The 21,040-nt window shown below is 39.3% G+C and overlaps 1 long non-coding RNA gene across 2 annotated transcripts in view; it reads left to right on the top strand.

Annotated features, from left to right (window-relative positions):
• Positions 1-21,040, top strand: part of LOC138686407 (uncharacterized) — a 343,485-nt gene that overhangs the window by 274,222 nt on the left and 48,223 nt on the right. The window contains exon 14 of one of the 2 annotated variants that reach the window (XR_011325758.1): positions 4,767-4,817. The exons of the other annotated variant lie outside the window; for it this stretch is intronic. This is a non-coding gene — a long non-coding RNA (uncharacterized lncRNA). Of the gene's footprint in view, positions 1-4,766; positions 4,818-21,040 lie in introns of those variants that run through there. 2 annotated transcript variants of the gene reach the window in all.

The raw sequence follows: 21,040 nt of genomic DNA, 5'->3' as shown, positions 1-21,040 counted from the left end.
GCACCCTTTAAATTGTAGCTGGATTCTGGATAAACAAAATGCTTCTGTTTCTAAGCCTGCTAAACCCTTTAACTTCATAAATATTAGCATTCATCTTGCTGCTTCTCCTTCTGCTCCTGTTAGTCTGTGTTTGCATATGTGTAACCACCACACACTCACCAAAATATACTACCTCAAAAAGTGATTCAGCCCCATAATTGTGCCCTGAGGTGCATAGCTGAACATTCACCTCAGAAAAATGAACAGTTCTAGTAAGTGAGCTTGTGTGCATCATATACAATCAATCCTCTTCAGAAGACTTGATGCACTTAGAGCAAAATGTTATGCTGCTTTGTTGAAACTCAGTGTATGTTCATAAAAGTATCTGAGTAATGGTTTTGAGAGGTCCTTTAAGATATTCATTGGAAAAAATGACCAAAATTTTGGAGGAAAAGTAGTTGCATTTCCATATATGTAAATGAAAAAAATTTTAAAGAACTGAAGTTTTTAAAAAACTATAAATTATTCAACCCATTCCAATCATCAGTACATACAATTATGTGAGTGATGTATGATACATATAAGAAACTTAGCTGTAACAATGCTGGTAGTTTTTCATAAGAAGGCTTCTTTAGATTGCTCATTTGAGACTGAAGACAAACCTCTGGGTTAAGAAATGCATTAAGTTTCGAGTAGGTAGTTCGTTAGAAATTCTGTCCATTCAGAATACACGGTATATAGCATAATGCTCAAGCTTGGCTTAAGGCTCCATACGATTTACAAAACAAAGTTTGACCATAAATGTTATGATAGTTTTATAGTCCTGTTTTTGTAGGAACATTAACTTGCCAATCTGTTCTATTCATGCATCTGTACCCATAGGTGTAATTCACTTGTAAATATATATGAAATCAACTCTATAAGTTTGAGTTTCTTACAAGGTGTTTTTATTCAATGGGTATCAAAGATTTTTGAGGGAAGTCAAGTATGATCATTGTCTCTACTTTGCAGGTGGGGAACTGAAACTAAGGAAGGCTTTGTAGATTTGCTGAAGACCTAAAAGTAGTTCTCAACACTGAGTGGTGATTTTCTGAAAAGCTTTTGACAGTATGTGACAAACCATATCCGCTGAACATTTGTGCTCTGGTCTCTCCAAAACTTTGTTAGAAGTGTGCTATCACCCCAGAAAACTCCAATCTACATAGGAACAGATCTGCAAAGTGTTAGCTGGATTGATGTTTTGTTGAAGTTCAGTTGGAGGTTTTGTAACTGAAGTTAGGGGTGGAAGGCAAACTCCTGTTTTTCACGTGAAGATGTTTACATCAATCCATAGCAGAGAAGAGGCAACTGGCGATGATAAAATAATAAAAAATATAAATATTTTTAGATCCTGGACTTATTGTAAATCTTATGCAAAATGAAAACCCTGCACTGTAGTTTCCTTACTTGCTGGACAATGTGTATGTTGCCCAATACACATATAGGCCAGAAGTGTATATATGTATGCATATAGATGCAAGTGTGAGTATAAAATATACGCATGTGCCTCCATGCATGTACTTTATATTTTATGATCCATCCTTTCCTTTCTCTCTTTGTAGCAAATCATAATCCACATTTTTCCCTTTGTTTCTTGGGCTGCAGTTTTAAAGCAACCTTCATGGTCGTGGGTTTTGCTTTTACAGCATTTTCTATAGTACCAACTGCAGTTAAGTGGGTTTTTTTGCTAGTCTCAATTAAGCTTTTCAAATAATCCCCATTACTTTTCAGAAATAATTCTTACTATCACTTTTTATTATTTAAGTGTGATGAGTATGGAACTGTTGAACCTGCAGCATCTGTGGTGCTAAGATTAAAAAACTGCAGATTTTGTCTGCCCTTCAGAACAGGCACAGTTTGTTCTGATGAGATCCCATCCAGGAGTTACGCGTTAGTTTAGTCTTGTTTATGAGTAGCCAGTAGCTTTCACACAGATATGTATAGATGATGGGCTGGACTACTAAACTAGGTCTCAAGGCAGCATCCACAAGATAAGTGGAAATGATTGCTCTAAGTCGCCTTTTCTTGCCTGTCTTGAAGTTGATCCACATCTATGTGAATAATTACTTATTAAGCTAAGATCAGCAGGTAAAATGGTCTTCACAGAAAATGTTCTGTCAGCCAGTGATTTCTGGAATACAACCCTTGCCCTGATTCACAACCCTGAAGAATGTAAGAGAGGTTGGTTTAGAGGTAATAAAACCTTCAAACTCTTGGCTGTGGTGAGGAAATTTCCCTTTCCCACTGTGGCATTTTTCTAGCTACTCTGTGTTGCTCAAGCCAGCTGAAGAGCAGCGTGGAATATTGTATATTAGAGTACATTATGCTCTTGAGAAAGTTATCTTGTAGCTGAGATCCAAACCAAAGGGACATTATAAAATATAGTCATGACACTGTGTACCAGGTTTATGTGTACAAATCTTCATAACAAACAGCAAATGGGGAAATTAGTCATAAAAATCCAATTTACCAATAATGGAGTTTGTACCTGTAAACTCTTGAGCACCACTTTTAAAATGGCCACTGTAATAAAAACCGAGTAATCAGATTGGATGAAAGCATTGGTAGTCAGTTTTTCTAGTAAGCTTTGGTAAGGAATGTCTGTGCTCATGTTCAGTGTATAATAGGACATTGTGGTATTGGTACAGTCCTGTTTCTAGCAAAGAGTTACACTCAGTTGGGTCTGGTTCCTCTGTGTCTTCATTCAAAAAAAAATGTTAAGAAGCGGAACAAGAGCATTACAGTGAAGCAAAGCATAAGGACATTTCAAAATTCTGACAGGTCATCTTTAGTAATTGATTGTATTATAGCTGGTTTTGGTTAATTTCTTCTAAGCTTCTGACTTGCCATCCTTTCTTGAGCTCCGTGGGTGAAGAATGTGTGATAGGCAGGCTGGGTACAGGTAAACAGAAAAGACAGGGTGTTCCCCATGCATCAGTGTTCTCTGTGGAAATGTTTATTTTACTTAGTGTGACTTATTTTGGTGTCAAGGATTTGTTAATGTGGTTCTGAGGATAATCAGTTTGGGCAGAAGTTAGTGTGGGGGGGGAGAAGTAGATTTTAAATGTCAAGTTATATTTATAGAAATTGCAGCTTAGATTACATGTAATTGACAGTGTCCTTTAGATTGACAAGTGAGATAGGATCATCTAATTTTCAATAATCTTTTATGTTTAAGGCGTTTCTTTAATGGTTTGGATTGCAGTTTAAAAATAGAAAGCCTGTGCATGTGCTTTTGCTTGCTAGGGTACTGCAAACTTGATTTCTGAGGTTGCTGACAGCTTCTGAAAGATTTAGGAACTGTCAGCAGGAAACATTCCCATAGAATCTGTACTGTGAACTTTTTCTGGAAAAACAGCATCATTTAGCAGGTAATATATCTGCAATAAAAATACAGTTATGCAATAATGGCTCATTAATATGGTAAATCATAACATGGTCTTTTCTATTCAATTTAAAAAGGAACTTGTGGAAAGACATAAGTTCCTACTCAGCTAGTTGGTGAACTTGGTTATTTTTGTATATTGGTTTTTAAACTTTGAAATAGCTATTTGATTTGTATGGGAGATAACATTTAGTCATGACATTTTACTTCTGCATAAACAGATTTCCATTTGAGTTTAGGTTAGTACAATGGGATTTTTTCTTTTTTTTTTCCCTGTTGTTTTCTCCTTTTTGAATTTGCTAGGAACTGCTGGAGTACATTGTTTGGTATGTGACTGCTAATTTATCCTTTATGTCTTTATGATCTTGTCAGTGCCTCATGTCTTCCGTAGTTTTTCTAATCTAAAATAATCCCAGTGAAATCCTTTGATTGTCTGTTTGGACCTGATCCACTTCTAAAGCAGGAATGTAATGGGCTTTATGGCACTTACTTGGAAGTAATTTATCCAACAGAGTGAATATAGATACTTGTTTTAATAAGAATATGCTTTATGGTAAGTGGGGACGGCTATTTAATTAGCCAAAGGGAAAGTAGTTCATGATACAATCTGTTCCAATCATCTTGGACATTAAACAAAAAGTCAGACAAAGTTATTTATATGCATGCACTTTATTTGCAGTTGTTTTCTGTTAACCTCTTGGTAGAACTTTACAGCATTATCTGGATAAAAAAGAGTGGATCTGTATTTCTTAAAAAAAACCAAACAACTGTAAACAGGAGTTTCGCTTATTGCTGTCAGTGCTTCAAGTGTTTATATATTAAAGCAGTTGACAGTGGCAGCAGTGCTCAGTTTATCCTGGATAATACGCTCTTTCGACATTTGGTGGTTTACATCTTTCTGGTGTGAAGGCTGATATAGGATGCTATAAAAGCATTACACTCTTCTTCTTTCTAATGTGGATTTTTTCTATTGCCTTGAGCTGCCTACTGCATGGATAAATAAGATGTATTTCTGAAGCATAAGGATTCCCATGCAGTGCTGTAGAAGCTGCTAGGATTTTAGGAGGGATTAGAGCAGCATTTGAAAACTAAATGGGGACACGCTTCCTTCAGTTCTTCTGATTGTATTGAGTGCTGGACATTTACATGATTTTGTGTTATAATTTGTTATTAGTAGGAAATGTAGTTATAAACCTATCAACAGCAAAGCAAAGAAGGAACACTGTGCAGACTTTAAAGCGTTCTGTTATTTTTGAATAATGAAATACTTAATTGTCAAAATGTGCTAACTACAATGCTTCATTTTCCTGCACAATTGTCTTTGTTTAAGGAACTAATCCAAAACCTATTTGATTTGATTTAGAACCTCCTATGGACTCCGGTGGTCTTTAGTCATGCCTCAAGGAAGGAAGTAAGTCTCATATATCCAAACAAAGTTGGAGCTATTGCAAACACAGGGCACTGTTGAAAGGTCTCTCTGAATGGGCTTAAGGTGCTTGCCCTAACATTATCAGTGGCTCTAATAGAAATTTTCAATTGGTAATTTCTCTTCCCTGACCACCATTTTGTCTTTAGAAAATTTTCCAAGGTCTTTTCACTCAAGCAGATCACCAGGATGTCCTGAATAACTGATTTCATTGCAATTTGTCAGTTCACAGGAGCCTATCCAGCATTTTGTGTAGTAAAGTCTTTATTGTGCTGAGCAGCCACGGTATTTTCTCAGCATTATGATAACAGACACAGATATCAAACATACTCATTCAAGAGGAATGCCTGTGCTAATAGGAGTGAAGAAGTCCTAGGGCTAAGTTTATTTAGTGCAAAGAAAAATATCAAAATTAAGGAAGGGCTTTTCTTGCGGCTCCAGTTTCCAACCTCATTCACAGTAAGTTGGAAGAGTTTTTGATATAAGACAGCGGGTAGTGTGTGCTGATAGTTTCCCTGCTCTTCACAAATATGCATCACCAGCTGGTTTATATGATGCTGCTTGTTCCCATGAAGTCAATGGTAAAACTGGGATATTAAGCAAATATGGGCCTTGTACACACAGAAGTTATGACATAGCCTGGAAGCTACTTAAAGCCAACAGACTCATGGCTTCCTCCTTGTCACTGCATGAAGTCAGAGAAGAGCAACTATTGGAAGTTGTATGGGTATCTTGAACAGATCATTTTATTCAGCCATGTGATGCAAATGAAAGCATCATGGTAAAGGGTAGAGATGTTTTGTTTGGGTCATGTTATAATGCATTCTCATTTTAAATCAATTTAGCAACTCAGTTTTGGCAAATCACCGGTAGGTTACTCACCAGTATCAGAGACTTGTTGCTGTGTCCAGTCCTAGCATGATACCAAATGTTGAACAGAGCTTGAGCTGTCTATTAAAATTACATTTTAAAATGAAAGCAAAAAATTAAAACAGCAGTTTATTATATACAAATAGTAAATGCCCCAAAACCCAGAGGAAAACCTGTCTGAACTTCCTAGACCTGATTGTCTAAGGCCTGTTTTCTGGAAGGTGCTAATTGCCTCCTAAGGGATGCCAAATGGTCTCAAATCCCATTGAATTCAATGAACTCCAATTGATGTATTTCAGTGAATTCCTGATGAAGTCAGCCCTCTGAGCACTACAGACTCAAGGGCTCTCAGCAGTATTCAGGATCATGTCCTACATGGACAAACAAAACAATGTTAGTACAGTGTCCTGGATGACAACCAGGGAGGTTAATAAATCAAGAACATCAATTAGGAATTGTGTAGCTGCACTGCTCAATTACGCCTTCATTGTTTGGAGACAGATGCATCTTTAACTTTGTGCACTGTGAGTAGTCCCATTGATTTAGATATAGGGAACTATTCGGTGTCTACAACTGAATATGCACCTAATTCCTTGCAGGGCTAATGCCTGAGGGGTTTAATCCCAGCAGATTTAAGAGCAGGGATGGCACAGTTGACAAGCTGTCTGCTCTTCTCCCATCAGCTAGACAGCTGAGCTTCCTCAGGAGCTGCTGCTCCACCACTGCTGTTAACAGCTTGGAGCCCATTTTGTGGACTCCAGTGGTTCAGGTGCTGCTGCAGAGGTAGCTCAGCTGTGCATGCAGGGGTTAGAGCACATAAGCATGCATGTGATAATGTCAATGGTAAACCCAGGGTTAAAAGCGCCCTCCCTTTGCAAAGCTCTGAGGTGGAACGATGTTTCCAGGGTAGATACGGACGCTTAAAAAAAAATACAGCAAACACTTCTTAGTACCTCTCTGGAGCTTTTGGGACTTAAATCACTTAGCCCATATTGGCAAATTCAGCTTTTCAACCTCCCTGTGAAGTTGATCATTACATTACATTGGCAGCACTTATCTATTCCTGATATGCAACCACCTCGACGGTGAAATACAGTAGCCATTTCAAAGTGACGTTTTACACTCATAAGAAATGACAGGCATACCTTAATGACCACAGATCATCAGATCCTTAGATTTAGATCTTGCACAAAAGACCTTAAGATCTCCTAACACCTGGATCCAATACTGAATCAGAAGGAAGAACATTATCTATGGCATCACTAAGCTGTTCCTGCAGTGGTAAGCTTGCTTGGAGGTCTCCGTTCCAAACGCTAACCAGCCCAACCCATCTTAGCTTTTAAGATCACAGCACAAGGTGGTATGGCTGCAGGCCATAACTCTAATGAAAACCTGGTACAGTGGGTAGATTGTTCCTGGATCTCATTATAGGCAATTGTTCCACTACTTCTGCTGTTTTTAATTCCTAAACCTAATATTTACCTCTGACCATTCAAAGTTATTTTGAATTTTATCTTGACAAATCACTAAGGGGTCTATTCTTCTTTCAATGCATGCATTTAACTCTCATTAATGTTCATATGAGTTATGTGCAGAGCTCAGCTCCAGCAGGTTTTTCCAGCCGGGCCTGAATCTCAGCCCTTATATGGTGTTTCAAAGTTTCTTATGCTTCTGAACAAACATAAAATTCTTCTGCCTGAATGGAGCAGAACAGTGCTTCCTCCCACCCTCTGCTGTGACCTTCTGGTCTGCTACACAGATCAGGCCAGCACTGCAGTCGTAAGGAGTCTGCCCCCTTTTCTTTCCCCATTTCCAGCCATGCTTACGTATGCATACTGGGAATCCTGAGGGCCTGATTTAGCAAAGAACTCATTCAAGCTCAGCGTTACAGAAGCCTTGTGCAAGCTTTTACTGTAGGGAAACTTTGGTGTATTTTGTACTGAATCAGACTCTAAATTATGCCTAACGTTCAGTTAAGTGGAAAGGAAAACAAGCCTGGGCATGTTGCACGCCATTTTGATGTTCTGTGAGCTCTCTGGCAGTCTTTCAGTTATACTTCCTGAAGATGCTTTTGCTTTTTTCTTCATTTTCTTGACAAAGTGTTATGTATCATGGACTGAGCCTACGATATCTAGAAACAAACAAACGCTAAAGGAATTCATTTTTAGGCACAGGAACCCAAAGGTTTAAGAGGATGAGTGTTGTTCATACTGTATTAGCTACTGTAGCAGGAGCTGAGAGACTTAGCATAAAGGTTTTGGAAAATTTTGCTTTTCTGGGACTTCTGCATCAACACTTTGATACGGTGCAGGTTACTGTATCAAGCACTGACTGAAGCAATCTCAAAGAAAATGCTGGAAATAAAGGCCTATTGCAAAACTTAAAAATGCCTCTGCAGGGCAAGGTGCATTCTCCTCTGCCTGGTGAAAGGAAAATAAATCTCTTCCTAATAGAGAAGAGCTGTAGAAAACAGACCCTGAAATACCAATGTCCGCATTACAGAGATCTCTGGATACTGTCATGAAATAGCCAAACATGTCACTTCTAACAGTGCAGGTAGAGCTGGCTGGGAAACAGAATTTCCATTCTGCCATAGATATGTTTTCTTTGAGGTTGGAGGAAGGAAGAGAGGAGAATTACCCCCATTCTTGACAAAAGCCCAAACCACAGGAAACACAGTATATCCGAAATGAACTGTGCTGCAGGGAACACTGAGCTGACTGATGGTGTCTGACATAATTTTGGTCAGTTTTAGTGCTGTGAGTTGCAGAGAAGAGTCAAAGCGGAGGGAATTCTCTTTGATGCCAGAGCTTCCAGGCCCCACAGTCCATCATACGGGCTGTCCTGAGAGCAAGGACCCAAGATTTCTAGACCACTTCGCTCCCAACTTGTGGAGCAGTATGGAAGTCAGGCAGCCTGCACACATACCGGAAGTGGGAATCTGAAAGCTTTGGGATTTAGTATGATGACAGATGTCCTGCAGGCACCTACAAGCTACAGACCCTGAAAGCCATTTTCAGGCATGTGGCAAGGGTCCTTGATCCCAAAAGCTCTGGTTTGACTGAGGTTGGCAAGGCTTCCGGACAGATAAGAATCCAGTTCTGAGAACTTCAGTAGAAGGACCTACAGCAAGCAGCCTGGGAAACTGGCCTTCCCAACAGCTCAGCAGACAGGCTGGCAGGAAGCCAGACATGCCAAGGCATGCCTGACAGACAGGATATCATCAGATGTTGGCTGAAATAGAGACTTTGGGAAAAACAGATAGATTTTGATGAACCAGCATTTTCACCAAGCAAGTTTCACTGTGGAATTCCCAATGAGCTCTAGTTTCCAGCAGTTTGAGATGGTTCAGATGATGGTGAGTTTAGACCAGCTCTTCTTAGAAATTGCAAGCAAACAGCAATTACTAAGTGCAAAACTGATGTAGTAGAAGTTATCTATTTGGGGGCATGGGTTACTAACAGACAGCTAGTTCCTAAATACATACTACATATGTTTTGTACAGAGGGCCAAAAGTTCTAGGAATTTGCCTCCTTTCTACTGCCTGGCTGGTCAGACAGTAAAAGGGTGGTGGTGGGGAAGTAAATAGCTGCAACCTTAAAGGGAAAAGTGCTGTTTGATGTTGTGATTCCTACTTCCTGGAGGACAGAAGTAAAAACTTCATGATCAGTTACAGGTTCTCAATCAGGACTCCCTCTCTTCCACCCTCAGAAACTAAACATGATACATAGCCCATGTTTCACTTGTGGAGATTTCAGTTTGTCATGTGAACAGAACCCACAGCGTTTCTAACTCATCTTTTCATTCTCTTTAGTTTTGGGACAAAAATGGCTGTGACAGAGCCTGCCACTCGTGCCCTAGCTGTTTTACTGGGGTTGCTTTTTGGATTTGTTTCAACCTAGTAATATTTCAGCATCTCTTCTCTTTCCTCCCCACTGTCCAAGTTCCTCTCTCAAGGTGCTTTTTGTCCTAAACCCTTGTGCTGGTTCCCTGAGGGCTTCCTCATTTCCTGTGTGTCTCACCAAATTGTGCAGTGATGCACCATGGTCATGTTCCTACAGGTTCCAGTAACAAGCTCTTTCTTAATGTCAGACTAACTTTCACTGTTGCATGAGAAAGGTGCTGTTGATGTGTCTGACATTGTATCAGAAACTCCCATCTTTTTTCCATGTCCTAGTATCTAATGTTAAACTAATGCACTAATCCAAAACATCATGCCTTGCAGGCAGGCAGTCCAATATAAAAGTCATGCATTTACAAGCTTTCATGGTCAAGAAAATTAAATAGAAGAGTAAGAGCTAACAACTGCATCTGGATAGTAGCCATCATAATGTTATTTTTAATATACTATTTATTTTTCCATCTTCTGGATAATTTTTCACAGAGATGGTACAGTGAGCTGTGCTTTCACCAATGATGAGAGTGGCTTTGATGGTCTCAAATGACAGTTAATTTTACCTAAGAAGGAACAATAACCAAGCCTATATTTTCACTAATTGGTCACACCAGCAAGCTCTACAGTTGTTGGAAATATCTTTGTTTTAAAATAGTGAGCTCATTAGAGGCGGTGGACACTGCTTCCATTGGAATGGTTAACAAGCTGCAACCCAGAACATTTCTACATGCCTTTCCACCCCCTCAGAGACTGCCTTAGTCATCTGCACAGTTATAGCCTGTAAGAAAGACAGACTGTTTGCTGAAATGTGAAGGAATTTTACTGTTCTGTGGTATTGGAATTAACATATTATTATTATTGGATTCCAGGCCTTTATTACTTTGATGTCTTTATTTTGACTATGGTTCTGAAAAAAGCAGATCTGTGAAAGAACTTCTGGCTTAATACACAAACATAAAACATATTTAAGGGCAGTACAGTGGAAACATGCTTGATTGAGAGCTGTGGGTATTAATGCAACTAATTGAAGCTAAACTTACTTCAGTACCCTGTATTTACTGAAACAACTTGAGCTAAGCAATGGTTATATTGTCTTATACTGGAAGGAAAACAATTGTCCATTGTATATCTCTTTTTAGTGTCAGGTAAGTGTTAGGTTGCTGGACATGTGCAGTTTCATTCTGCCACTCTGAAATAGCACTGAGTTGCTGTGTTTACAGCAATCCTGGGGGCTAAGGGACAGCAGTGAAAAGAAGATCTGATATCAATAGTATTGTCTTTCAAAACTCACAAGCTCTGGTGGAAGTCATGAGAAAAAGCACCAGATTCACTTATGTTATTAGTAACATGGCAGAAACAATTCAGAATTCAGCCTGGCCCCTGGTGGAGTGCTGGGGCATTAGAGAGTCAGCTGACTCTTTCATCTGGCTTGATGTAAGCCCATCACTTTCTGTATCCAGTCTTGCAAAGGCAGCTATGTGCTTATGTCTAGTCTGAGTCCAAATGATCAGATATCCCTTTAAAGATGAGTTGACCATAGGGACAACAACTGGATTTGAAATAAGACACCAGAGCTTCTCATTTCAAGACCGTTGTCCTCAAGGCTGGGAGGAGGAGGAGGTCTTGCTTAAATTTTCTCGATGACACTCGCAGCTGAGAAGGTTGTCAGGTGTCAATAACTGTAAAATCCAAATAACAGACTACCCAATACTCTCCTGGAGAGAAGTCTTGAGAGCTAATTTATGGGAATTCTGAAGGATTAACTGGCTAACATCAATCACACACTCTGGATATAAAATCTGTATATTCAACAAGTGCCATGAGCAATTGCATTTGTACATCTCAAACATGTCTTGGATACCTGGTCAGAGATATAAAAAACATGATCAGAAACTTCACCTTTCCAAACAGTGTAGTTACTGACACCTGGCTCAAGAAATTAAAGAGAAAAATGTGTGCAGAACTCTGTTTAGTTACAGGGCTATCACCCAGGCTGTTCCCCCATCTCCCGCATATTACTTCTTTCTTAGCGGAGCATAGCCTACTATGTTTGGGGAGGGTGGGTTTGATTGTTTGCTAGCCATTGTATTAATGGTGATCTACACATACTACTTCTGTGGGTCTGTAGACCTAGTTCTTTTGTTGGAATCAGAAAAGGTGTGAAAAGGTGACCTTCTGAAATATGTTCCTTCTATGCCAATGTGTGCCCCAGTGGCAACAGAAAGGATTTGCATTACTTGTCTGATGTTGTCTGTCCCTCACCTTGAAAGGAAAAGGAAGGTAGTATGGTCTGTGTCCTCTGCAATCACAGCCTTTTCTAAACGTTTTGGTATGTTATTGTAACTTGCCTTTTTCCCTCTTAAAAGTCTCTTCTGTACTACATTATAAATACCAATAAAATGTTAGTAGAAAAAAAACACATAAAATGCATGTTATTTGTTTTAGAAGTCTATGAGATACAGTGAGTGTAGGAGGCTGGAATTTTTTACAAGGGGGAGTATTATTTTCACTTTTTAATTTCACATTGACCAATATTTTTACTTTGGGTAAAATAAAAACATACATTTTCCTGAGCCTTTACCAAGACAAATTTTCTGAACATTAGGCATTCCAGGATATACAGCCAACTCCTCCTGAGAGGCCAACAGATAGATCCATTTGCTTTGGGATATGGTTTTCTCCCTCTCTTGTCAGCTCTTGCCTGTGGCAGCAATGCAAAGTATCATGGACAAAGCAAATCAAAGCTTTAAAATTGACTGGTACCTGCCATCTTCTCATGTCTCCTGTCCTATCATGGTTTGAGTCAAGAATTGTGGCCAAGAGGGAATACTGACCTTTTTCCTCTTCATATACTGGGGAAAAGGAGAGCAAAACAAGTACTTGGGGTGCAGTTGTTGCACATGCCCTAGGGTGGCAGAGATGACAAGGCACTGTGATAGGGTAAGGAACGTCGGAGTGGAAAGTCAGCTGATCAGCTTGGTCACCTCTTTCCATTCCTGGCAGTGAGTCACTGTAACCATGTTGTTAAATGAAGTCATCTGCTACCTCTCCTCCAAGCCTTATTATTAATACATCTCAGGCAGTCACCGTTCATTATTCCTCAATATTCTCAGATGCTTCTCTTTTATTTTGCCAGAAATATCTGAGCCGTTCACAGAACACTGGGGATACCTAGTAGGCTGATTGTCTTTGCGAAGATGGTGGCTGGTGTGCCTTCTGAGTCCCAGTGCAATCTTTGAACAGTTCATTTATGAATGGGATATATTCTTGTACATTTAAAAGAAAAAAACACTTCAATTAGTACCTTGACTTATACGTATTTATAACTTTTAAATATATATTTTTGTATATAATTGTGCAGTGGCTGGATGACACTGTAGGGGAAAACTGTATCCCCTCTCTTGGAATCTTGAAGGCATCAGTATTGCTTAGCCTTGCAGTTCTCACACTTAAAGAAGCAAACAAGGAAAATCCTTTTACCCAAACAGGTTTTTATTGCTGTTAACATGCGATTATACCATATGCATAGATAGAGCCTTTCACCCAAGGACCTTTCAGTGCCTTTAGAAAAACACAGCACAGTGAGTTGGTAAGCATTCCCACTCTAAGACATGTAGGTCCTTATGCCCCTCTTACAGAAGTTTGCACAGCAAAATTGTTTAAAAGTTAATTTCATCCGTCTGCATAAAGACTAAGGTAGGAGCTGAGTCATCTGATTTTCATTATAGCCTCTTGCGTAACAAGGACATGTGCAAATAATCTGTAAACCTTCCATAGATAATCTTCCACTGGCAGTGTGATGTTCTTGAAGGACTCTTTCAATTCTTCTTTCTTTTACTGTTAGCAATAGAACAGTTTTCCCCCTTATAGATTGCCAGCTTTAATCTTTGTTTAAACTTCTACTGGAAAGCTGAATTTTGCTCTACTAGGGAAGTAATGATTTAAGCATCTTATTCATTAATTTTGCCAAAATTCATTATAACCCTTTCTTGCTCATAAAAATGAGGGCTTTGTAGAATACTTTGTGACTGCCATTGCCTTTGGGTCATGAAACTTGCTGGTATTATTGAAACTTGTTTGTAGCATTCAACAGTTCATACCTTGTCTAATTGCAAGCTGCTGTGGAAATGTACTTTGACTTGCTCTTATTTCACGAACTGTTCAAAGATTGAGTCCCTGCAACCCAGCCCCAGTATGTTCATTAAAATGTACCTGTCTTAACCTTCCGTATCCTGTATAGCCAGGCTTTACACATGTCCTCCCAGGGAGGCATGTTGTAGTCTGAGAAATTCTCTGTAGATTTTAGTTAATGATGTTCCTCACCTTTACTATATATTCTAGTGAATTAGTTACAGATGCTGACATTGAATACATCACTGTTGGTTTCAAAGCTTGTCCATTTTGAGATGAACAGGACAGTTTATACTTTGAGTTATTTTCTTCAGGCTCCTTCCAAACTCAAGCAAATCTATCTGCGTTTGTTTCACTTGGTTTTTTTCTTTGAAATTCTACAAACTATAGGCTTATTTGTTTTTAATAAACGTGAGACTCTGGAGTGAGAATGAGAGGCCCAGATGTCCTCTCCACATGGACTGCAGCATATTTTTGGATTCTCCTTTACAAAACTTGATATTAGAGCATATGGAATTTTTATAGTAATTTTATAGAAAAGATTACTACTTTGGCAACTATTTTTCTGTTATGAATATTGAAAAATATTATTTGGGAATTTACAGTGGAAAGTGTGTTTCAAAATACTATGGTACTCATTTTTATTTTTTTGTAGGCGAGGTCCTAAGGTGACTATCAGCTTTCATACTAGATCAAGACAACTCTGTAGTGCAGTGCAAATGTTGAGTTCTTCCGTACGATATAGCTAGGCAAGTCTTTGCATGTGTGAGAGGGAGTCTTCATGATTGGCTTAAGTATCAGCATCTGCAGCATTTGGAGGAGTGGACTGTTTCTCAGAGCCAAAAGAGTACAAAGGAGGGTCTGAATTATAGTCCACATAGCAAAATAACCATCTTCTCCATTGTGAACATTGTGACTATATCATTATTTAGTGACAGTAGATAGTTTAACGTTCACCTGCTATTAGTTGGTTACTGATTCTGCGGTGTTGACCTGCCTGCTTAGCAAATCAAAATAAATACAATCAAAACAAAGAAATGGAGCTGTCTGCACTCTGGAAAGGACTTCAGATTTGTCTCTGACAGTGATCCATGGCAGACACTTGAGATAACAAGTATCTACATTTGTCCTACATTAGGAAGGTGTAGGATGACTTTTCTCCCTTACAGTACACAATGTCTTGATAATACATAATATTCTGAGACTGATTTAGATTTGGAAGGAAGGACTTCAGTATTTTCAAACTCAGTTCTGATAACTGACTTTCTCCCCACCCCCCCCATAGAAGTTGTGTCAGTTTTGTATCTTGAAAAGTTTTTTGTCTCATTTACTTCCAGTGGCTATAAATGGTACGAAATGTTTTGAATTCCCCAACTTTTACCTTGATTGAGGGTTTTTTTGTTCTTGGTTGTGACAGAAAAAACCATAATTTACCTTCACTGTGCCATTCATTAGCATGCTTCTAATATGTCCCTCTCTTGTTCATCTCCCTTCTAGGGTAAATAATCTTAGTCTTTTCAGAGCATTCAAACAGTGTAATTGTTACTTACTATATCTCATTAGTCACCTAACACTTTTTTTTCCCTTTTCTGGCAGTTGCAGATTTTGCTGGGGTTTCACTGGGGTTTTTTTTAGGTCCTGCTCTTGACTTAAAAGGTGTACTTTTTTATGTACATTACTTTACAATTGTCAACAATTAATTTCTTGTCCATTTGCATAGCTGCTTGTGATGTCTCATCATATCATTATGGTCCTCTTTTGTTCTAAGCTAAATACCCTTACATACCCTGCAGATGCTGTCATCTCACTGCTCCTGGTCCTCCCAAAGCATTAACAGACAGTGAAATAATCAGAGGTGTAGTGCAGAACATGAGGCCTTGAATAGTTAGCCTTTTGCTATACAGAAAATTGACCTGAATGCTATACTCAACCTTCTGCTACACAAATTTTTACCCCAGCAGTATATGTCTTCCTAACCACTCGGCTTCCTTAGTAGCTTCTCATGAAGAAGTTTGTCACAGGCCCTTTCTAACTGGGGTTACCTTGTATCAAGCAGCTTTTCTTACCTGCTACAATACTGACAAGAGGCATGATGAATCACAAGAGATTGAGGCACAGTTTCATATTACTTGAATCAGTTTACCAAATTCAGATAGTTAGACATATGATGGATGTTACAATGCTCTTAATTCCTTGAACGTCCTGAGGTGTCACTTATGCACTGAAGGGACAACATTCACTTGGCCTGTCTCCTTTGGAGCAGTACCTTTCTCAAGTATGAGCTTGCCTTTTGCCAGCAGCCTAGCCAATTTATACTTAAGACCTTCTGAACTCTTGGTGTAATGTCATCATCTGTACCTCACGACTCATTGTTTTTATAATTATCAGTTTGCTCAAGAACCTTGTCCCCTGACACCTCAATTTCCCAAAGTAAATCCTCTTTCTTAGCAAAGAGGAAGGAGCTTGGATCCTCGTTCCCACCTACAAATCTCTATTAGATGCCTGGGAACATTAGGCTTTAAAGCATACCCTGAAGGTCATGATATTTTCTAATGAAACCAAATTTAGAGATATGAAAATCCACCACAAGTAGCATTACTTTCCCCCCTTAAATTCTGTAATGGGTCCTTTTTGTCAGCTTAGTGAAAGTAAAGCAGTATGCCTAGTCTTTTTTCGTAACCTTTTCTCAATTTTCCAATTTATGTGGTAAATAAATCAGTAACTGGGCCAAAAAAATTTCGTGGATAAGTCCCAGATTTTCTTTCATTTGTCACTCAAGAAAATTAAATTTTTGGTTGAAAAATCACAGCATTCCCTCATCAAATGTTATATTGAAGTAACAGAGAGTTTACCTTTCACTCCATTTTCATCCCATGCTCCCCTGAAATTCTTCCTTTTGTGTTTAACTTGCTGCTTATATATGTGTCGAATATTTATTTAAGTATTTTGCCACCTGTGAAATTCTTTGCAGGAATTTTAAAAAATAAAGTGAAAAAACCCCTAGTGAATGGGACTTGAAAATTGCTGAGCTTACAGTCCAGAGAGGGCAGTACATGGCACCGTTATGGATAACAAGAAGAAGAATTCTCTGATGAAGATGCTAATAAATGTAGTCGCGTGCTGTAATAAAGAGCAAATGAAAATGGATGTGGTATAACAAAATTATTCATAAAGAGAAATGCAAAAGGTTGTCATGCTGAGTGGTTACATGCAGTTATATGGAGCACTAACAAGGTTATTACTAGAAGCTGAGTGCTGGGGTGCTCACAGATGTTTTCTAACTAGCACAGATAGTAAACTGTTTTTATCTTGGAGGATATAGACAAGGCTGGAGTTGAAGGGGTGCTAAATCTTTCCACTGATTGTTAATAATTCAGAGCCAAATGGCAATAACGGCTCATGTAGGTCAGCGTAACAAAGCAACTTCAAGATGTTTGATAGAAGGTTTTCAGGCTAAATCCTTTACTGCTGCTGTCTCCTGGATTCTTTTTGATACAATATTATCATATTCTCACCCTGTGCTTTATAAATAAACAACGAAATGTGTACATGCATGTGTGTGTGCATACGCACACAAGTGTTAATGAAATATAGCAAACAAACCGAAATACTCATTGAAAAGTTGTATACTGTGGAAGCAAGGAGCTCTTGCTGAGCGACTACTGTAATGTTAGAAAACCAGAGGCTGAAACTCTGCTCACATTCCAGAAGTACAGAATTTCTAGGAAGTGCAGTAATTCAGAGAGTTGGCTTAGCGTTGTTCCAGCAACTCACTGAGCTAAAACATCATTTACCCGCAACATCAATATGATCTGAGTTTTATACTATCATTTAAACATTTAAACAGCAACAGATTTACAGCATAGACTCAAGATATGGCTGTAACTAATACTGTAACAAAATCAATAGACAAATGTTTTAGCAAAGGGCAGTCGCTGCTGTTGTCACTGATGTGTGTTTGTGTGCATAGCACAGTCACACCAATGTGTTTTAAATTCAGCTCGTAGGAAGGAGTTTTAAGCTCAGGGATTTAAAGCATTCAGACTTCTTCAGACCAAAATCATATCAAGACATGGCTAGGAGTATCGGTGGCCATGTCTAGAGCCAATAAAAATCTGTGGAAGTGTTTTTCTACTGAAATTGGCCTTTGGGGATTTTCCTTTAAGATTACATTTTAATTGAAGTAGTGAGCCAGTTCTGCATGTGGTGGAAGTAAGAAGGCCGCTAACATTAGAGTTCTTTGCAGAGCCCTTCAGATTTTGCCAGGTTACTCAAGACGTTTCTATTGGACTTAGCCTTCAAGCCGTGGAATGATGAAACACTGTACTGTTTCATCAGTGCCTGTCATCTTCAGAAGTTGATTTTAGGCAAGCTATTAGTGGTGATGGTGCTCAGCTGGGATAGCAGCTATTGCTTTCACATTTCAAGTATTTACATCAATCACCATAAGCATTTTGTCACCTCATAACATCCTGGATTTAAAAATACATATATAGAAACAGGAAGAAAGGTGAAAGCTGAAAGGATGGACAGAGTCTCAGTGGCTTGCAGCAGAAAAAGGTCTGTGTAAATATCAAGCATAAAAATTATAACTTGGAGCATTTACCTCCAGAAGTTACAACGTGCTGAATAACTTTGATCCACACACCACAATCATTAAAGTTACTAAATAGGTTTTTCTTCATATATATGCCTTTTACCCTGCATTTATGGGCTTAGAGTACCAACCTAGAAATAAAGACTTACATTGATTTTTATTTTTAAATTAACATAACCTCTAGTACTCAGAGCCTATTTCATGGGAGGCAGGTTGTCTTTTCCTTCCCCCTCGCCCCCCCAGATTAGCTGTCCAGAAACAGTCAGAAATAGAAATCATGAAGTAAACTTGAGAATTAAAATGTTCTTCCCTCACCTTAACGAAGAATTGCAAAGAACAGGTTTTATATGAAATAAGGGGTAAATTAATTTGATTTGCTTCTCAGTGGAGAGTGTTTGTGCATGCAGCTCGAGAGGAGCAGACAAAACCAGGAAGGTGATTTAAGCTGATGTATTTTAGTCTACCTTTAGGACTGGCTGAAGGCACACACGTGATCTGTTTCTATTGTTTAGCTGACAAGTAGTAAGTTGTTAAGTTATAGGAGCGCAATCACTTTTAAGTGTGGGCCTATATTCTAAGATATTAATCTGAGGCCCTCTTCTAATTGTCAACAGTAATAAGTTGGTTCACGTGGTAAAGGTATTGCTTGCTGGCATAGGACAAAAGGGTTAATGAATAAGCAATGCCAAAAAACAAAACCACGTGTTATATTTGGAAACGTTTCTGCAATAATGTGTCATTGTTAGGGTGAGGAAATGTCATGTGCAGCTTCAGACTATTTATACTGCCTAAAATCAATTTTGAAAAATGTAAGCACTGGCCACAGTAGGGCCCTAGCAAGGATTTGAAATAAACCTCCCAGGAGGAGGATGTAATTATTTTCTCTTAATATCTAAAATATCAGGTTTAAAGGGAGAAGGTAAAAGCATTCATTCAGCACAAGTGCCTCAGTGTGTTTATTGAATGGAATCACACAGCCTGGAGGCCAGCACTGTACTGCCTCACACGTCTGCTATCCCACTAATTTTGCTGGGATTAGAAGGGGGTATAAAAGAATGCAGAATTTAGCAACGGGATTCTAAATCCACTTTGGCTGAGAAACCACACGTGGGCACATGTACACCTACAGGCACAGACACACATGGTCCGCCTTGCGCTCCTGCAGGTGGAGGTTGCTCTGGTATGCTTGTGGGGTGGGGTCCCTGTGGCAGGAATGCCAAAAATCTTTTTAATCTTATTCACCTCACAGAAGTCATAGCAGCCTTGACAGTGGCATTTTTGTCTTCAAAATGTATTACTATTTTAAAAACTAGCCAAATGCACTTGGTTTAAGAAAGCTGTACCGCCCTGGTACTTTTCATTGCATTTGTGAGCTTCCACCTGTCAGTCAGCTTGATCATGTTCAAATGAGACATCCACATACCAGCTTCTTTGAACAGCAGCGTATGAGCATTGGGAGCTAAACAGGAAGAACCTGTAAACTCTTTGCACTGCTGAAAGGTAGCTATGTGTCTTTCATTCAGGAAGATACACTCACAGAGACTGCTATTGATGAGACATTCTTCTTTCCAGCTACAGAGACAGATGCAGAGCTGAACCTTCGGCATTAGGGTGTGAAACCAAAGTGAAAGTCCCAACCAGAGAGGTTCTTCGGCTGCCCTGGAGCTCTGTGAGGGCTGAAGGTAGAAAGTCAGTGAGACTTCCCATTTTAAGAGCTATCATAGTGTCTTATTCCATAGTGATAAGTCCTTGATCTTGTAAAGCAGTGAAAATCTCTTGAAAATTACTTCCATTGCTCTTTGCCGTATTTAGTAGAGAATTTGTATTCCCCAGCTCTCAGGAGGATCAGCAAACATAGGGTCCGGGCATCTGTGTGACGTTAGGGCCATGTCCAAAATTAGAGTCAGGGCCTGAACTCAAATTTCAGATATATCCAGGTGACTGGAATTCAGATGCCATGTTTTACTCTGGGCCCATCTCTGATTTTACTCAGATATAGTAGGAGCAGAACAAAACAAGCCAGGTCTGTCCAAGAGAGGAGATTTAAAAGCAAAGGTGTGAGATCTACGGGAAGGATTGCTGCTATCTCTGGGCCATATTGTGTCATTGATTTTTAGGCTGATCTCTTAATTGATTCTAACTGGGACTTAGACTTAAAAATTGATGATACAGTATGGCCCTACATGATGAAGAGTAACGGCTCGGGTTTGCTCACAGCTCCAGCCATGTAAATCCTGAGTCACTCCACTCAGCTGGAGTTAGGTCACTGGAGCTGGAAGAACTTGGAGCCCGTTTCTGTGGGGTGAAGGAGAGTGTGCACCCACAGCGCATCAGCTGCTTCAGGGGATCAGCCCATCTGCACCCTCTCTCCCCTTAGTGAATCAGATAATTCAAGGCAGCTTACCTCTCTGTGAAAGAAAGATAAACAACCCTGAAGTAACCACAGGATAAAAGCATGCACACGGGCAATTACCAGAGAGCAGCTGATGCACTGTAAGTTCACACCCTGCGTTACCCTGTGGTAACTTGTTTGTAGGCTGGTTCTCTCTGAACGCAGTACTGAAGAGCAGGCTGCAGCCCTTTACATCACCCTAATGACTCCTACTCAAAAAATATTTGCAGCCTGTTAAGCTCTTTCAAGAAAAAAGAAAAGAGATGGGCTAAAAAAAAAAAAAAAGTCTTCCTTTTGGGGATATTTTCCTTATGTTTTGAAGTAAG

The sequence above is a fragment of the Haliaeetus albicilla genome, chromosome 8, assembly GCF_947461875.1.
Source record: "Haliaeetus albicilla chromosome 8, bHalAlb1.1, whole genome shotgun sequence".
Lineage (NCBI taxonomy): Eukaryota > Metazoa > Chordata > Aves > Accipitriformes > Accipitridae > Haliaeetus > Haliaeetus albicilla.
This window is presented reverse-complemented; position numbering and strand designations above follow the sequence as displayed.